At 36.7% G+C, this 5,091-nt stretch overlaps 1 pseudogene; it reads right to left on the bottom strand.

Annotated features, from left to right (window-relative positions):
* Positions 1-4,694: 4,694 nt before the first annotated feature.
* LOC121138785 lies at positions 4,695-4,793 on the bottom strand (annotated as a pseudogene).
* Positions 4,794-5,091: the final 298 nt, after the last annotated feature.

Raw genomic sequence — 5,091 nt, 5'->3', positions numbered from 1 at the left:
ATGGAAAGCCTCACTCTCTCTGAGGAATAGATGGGCGGTTGAGGTGTGGAAACGTGGGAGGTGTGGGAAGAGGGAAGAGAGGGGGAACTGGGATTGGTATGTAAAATGAAAAAGACTGAATTAAAAATTAATAAATAAACAAACCAATGAATAAATAACTAAGGCCTTCCAGTGCCCAGTTCAGATTCTCCTGAGACATGGGGAATGGACGTGGGAGAAACTGTCCTGGTAGACTAGGCCATTCAGAGTCTGTCAGCATCATGGGAGGTGCTAATCTAACCTGTACCCACAGGAACAGGAGAGCCATCAGAGTACTGGCCATGTTTGCACTCACTGGAATAGAACCTTGTAATTGTACTGATTAGGAGAGGGAAATACCCCACTGGCACCAACTGCCAGAAGGGATGGGAAGATGACAGTATAAGAACACATTCAATAAAAGAAGGATCAATATGACACTCCAGAGTCTAGGGATTCCAAATTAGCAAGACCTAAATATCCCAACACAGATGAAACAGAAGAGAATGACCCTAAAATTAAATTTATGAAGATGATAGAGCCCTCAAAGAGGAAATGGGAAAATCCCTTAAATAAATGGAAGAAAAAGTAAACAAAAACATCAAGAAATTGAGAAAAAGACAAAACAAAAATGAAAGAAAGAAGAAAATCTCTTACAAAAACAAGTAAAGCCAAGAAAACATAACCAAAAAAGTGAAGGAAACAATTCAAACAGAGAAAGTCTTGAAAGCTGAAATAGAGACAAAAAAAAAAACTAACAAAAAAGACAATCTTAGGTTATGCTGCAAATAGAAAAGCTGGGTAATGATCAGGAACTACACAGGAACTACAGATGTAAGCATAACTAACAGAATACAAGAGATGGAAGAGAGAACCTCAAGCATTGAAGACACACTAAGAGAAATAGATTCATCAATCAAAGAAAATCTAAAGTCCAACAAATCCCTAACACAAAATAACTAGAAAATGCAGGACACTGTGAAAAGGCCAAACCTAAGAATAATCTGTACAGAGAAGGTGAAGAAAACCACATCAAAGGTACAGAAAACATATTCAACAAAATCAAAGAAGAAAACCTTCCCAACAAAAATAAACACATGCCAATGAAAGTATAAGAAACTCCTGAACACCAACTAGAGTGCACCAAAACAAAGTCCCCTTCTCATATAATAACCAAAACATAAACATAAAACATACAGAATAAAGAATATTGAGAGTAACATAAATACAAACATATCAGAATTGTACCTGACTTCTCTTTGGAAATATTGAAAGCCAGAAGGTCCTGGATAGATATTCTACCAACATTAAGAGACCATTGATGTCAACCCAGACTGCTATACGCAGCAAATCTTTCCAATCATTATAGATGAAGAAAAAATATATTCCATGACAAAACCAGATTTAAACAATAAACATCCTCTGATCCAGCCTTACAGAAAATTCTGCAAGGAAAACTCCAACACAAGAAGATAACTACAAACACAAGTATGTAGAAAATATATAATCCCATTTTACCAAAAACCAAAAGAAAATAAGGCAGGGGGGAATCCACACATAAAACCACCCACAAACAAATCCAAAATGAGAAAGAATTAGCAATCATTTATCATTAATATTAAAGTTATTTAATATTAAAAAGACATAGGCTAACAGAATGGATATGAAGACAGAATCCATACTTTTGCTGCATACATGAAACATACCTCAACTTCAAAGAAAGACTTTACTTCAGAGTTAAGGTTTGGGAAAAGATTTTCCAAACAAATGGACCACAGAAACAAGCAGATATAGCAATCCTAATATGTAACAAATTAGACTTCAAACTAAAATCAATCAAAAGACATGAACATGGTCATTTCATATATGTCACAGGAAAAATTAATCAAGATGAAGTCTCAGTTCTGAACATCCATGCCCCAAATACAAAGCTATTCACATTCGTAAAAGAAACATTACTAAAACTCAAATCATGCTTAAAACCTCAAAGACTCATAGTAGGAGACTCCAACAACCCACTCTCACCACTAGACAGTACCATCAGACAGAACTTAACAAAGAAACAAAGGAACTAGTTGAATTTATGATGCAATTGGTTTAACAGACATCTATAGACCATTCCATCCAAACACAAAAGATATACCTTCTTCTCAGCGCCACATGCAACCTTCTCTAAAATCTACTACAAACTTGGAAACAGCAAATATCAACAACTACAAAAATAGTGGAATAAGCCCCTGTATCTTATCAGACCACTGTGCTTTAAAGTTAGATTTCAACAATGACACAAACTGCAGAAACCCTACAAACTCATCAAAATTGAACCACACACAATTGCACTATTCCTGGGTAAAGGAAGAAAGAAAGAAATTAAAGACTTCCTAGAATTCAATGAAAATGAAAACACAACATACCCATAACTATGGGACAGTTTGAAAGCAGTACTAAGAGGAAAATTCGTAGCACTAAATGCTCATGTGAAGAAACTGGAGAATAGTCTTACACTACAGAATTAACAGTACAACTGAAAGCTCTATCAAAAAAAGCAAACTCACCCCAGAGGAGTAGATGCCAGGAAAAATCAAATTGAGGGTTGATACCAATAAAGTCAAAACAAAGAAACCAATACAAAAAAATCAAAGTGACAAATAGGTGATACTTCAAGAAAATCAACAAGATAGACAAACTCTTATTCAAACTGACCAAAAGGCAGAGAGAGAACATACAAATTAACAAAATCAGGAATGAAAATGTGGACATAAAAACAGACAAGGAGGAAATCCAGAGAATCTTCAAGTCATGTTTTGAAACCTGTATTCCGAAAAATTTGAAAATTAATAAAAAAGGACTGAGAAACTTCTGTAAGGCAAAGGACACAGTAAACAAGACAAAAAGGCAGCCCACAGAATGAGAAAAGATATTTACTAATCCACATTTAACAGAGGACTAATCTCCAAGATCTACATGAACTCAAGAAGCAAGTCTCCAAAACACCAAAGGATCGATCCAATTAAATAGTGGACTACAGAACTAAAAAGAGAATTCTCAATAGATGAGTCTAAAATGTCTGTGAGACACTTAAGAAAGTGTTCAACATCCTTAGCCATTAGGGAAATGCAAGCCAAAACAACTGTGAGCTACTATCTTACTTCTGTCTGTCTGAAATTGAAATTACCAATGACAGTTTATGCTGGAGAGGATGTGGAGAAAGGGGAACACTCCTCCACTGCTGGTAGGAGTGCCAACTGGTACAGCCACTATGGAAATCAGTATGGGGATTCCTCAGAAAAAATGGGAATCAGTCTACCACAAGACCCAGCAATTCCACTCTTAGGCATATACCCAAAATATGCACATTCATACAACAAGGACATATGTTCCACTATGTTCATATCAGCATTATTTATAATATTCAGAACCTGGAAGCAACCTAGATGCCCCTCAACTGAAGAGTGGATAGACAAAACATGCTACATTTACACAATGAAGTACTATTCAGCAAGAAAAAAACAATGGAATCTTGAAATTTGCAGGAAAATGGATGGCACATGGTGGGATGCTCCCTCAGACTGAACACATGAGAGGGCCTTGGCCATGCCCCAGATGATATGACAGACTTTGAAAATATGCTAGAGAGCAGAGGGAGATGGAGTAGGGGGCTGGGCCATTGGGAGGACAGGAGATGAGGGGAGGGCGAGGGAGCTGGGAGTAACATGTAATAAATAAAAATATTACATAAACAAGAAAATAAAGGGCCTAAGAAAGAAATCAGAGAAATATCACATTTTACAATAACCATAAACAACATAATATCTTTGGGAAATTCTAACCAAACAAGTGAAAGACCTGTATTGAAAGAACTTTGAGTGTTTAAAGAAAAAAATTAAAGATGCTAGAAAATGGAAAGATCTCCCATGCTCTTGGATAGGTAGGATCAGCATTGTAAAAAGGGCAATCTTGTTAAAAGCAATCTATGGATTCAATGAAATCCCCATCAAAATTCCAACACAATTCTTCACAGACATTGAAAGAACAATGCTCAGCTTTATGTGGAAAAACAAAATACCCAGGATATCCAAAACAACCATGTACAATAAAAGAACTTTGGGATGTATCGTCACCCATTACTTTAGCTCTACTATAGAGCTTTAGTGCTGAAAACAGCTTGATATTGGCACAAAAATTGACAGGTAGACTAATGGAGTTGAATTGAAAACCCTGATATTAACCTCTACATGTACAATACCTGACTTTTGACAAAGAAGCTAAAAGTATACAATGTAAATGCTAAAACCAGCATTTTCAAAAAATGGTGCTGGCATAACCAGATGCTGGACTGTAAAGACAGCAGACATATGCCTATGTATTGCCGAGCATGAAACTTAAGTGTAAATGGATCAAATAACTCAACATAAATCCAGCCACACTGAACCTCTAAGAAGAGAAAGTGGGGGGTAAGCTTGAATGAATTGATACAGGAGGCAGCTTCCTGCCATAACACTTGTAGCACAGACACTGAGATCGACAATTAATAAATGGGACCTCCTGAAACCGAGAAGCTTCTGTGAGGCAAAGGATTCAGTCATGAAGACAAAATGGCAGTTCACAGAATGGGAAAAAATTTTCACCAACCTCACATCTGACAGAGGGCTGATGTTGTGATATATCCTTAGTCCACATCTGTAGTGCTGCTTCAGGAATTTCATGTCATCCTTATGCAGGGATCATGCTAATCTTCTATGTATCATTCCAATTTTAGTATATGTGCTGGCTACTATTGTCTTAACTCTGTATTCTCTTAAATCCTAATTTCCCTCCTACTTAATTTCATCCTTATTGTTACCTTTCCTTGTATGTTTACCTATGAAAGTTAAACTGTCTGTGCTGCTATGAAGGTTTAAGTCTTCCACAGCAAACAAAAAACTTCTTAACAGCAATCTTTGAACTCCTTGGACAGAAGATGGGGTCCCACTTCATGGATTCCACTTCATTCCACTTGATGCCTCCGAATTAAGAAACACCACCCTAAAACAGGTTGGACGTACAAGGCTCCAGACAACTCCAGACTAGCTA

The sequence above is a fragment of the Mesocricetus auratus genome, unplaced genomic scaffold (assembly GCF_017639785.1).
Source record: "Mesocricetus auratus isolate SY011 unplaced genomic scaffold, BCM_Maur_2.0 Super-Scaffold_2245, whole genome shotgun sequence".
Taxonomy (NCBI): Eukaryota; Metazoa; Chordata; class Mammalia; order Rodentia; family Cricetidae; genus Mesocricetus; species Mesocricetus auratus.
Note: the sequence above shows the minus strand (reverse complement) of the source record. Positions and strands in the feature narration are given on the sequence as shown.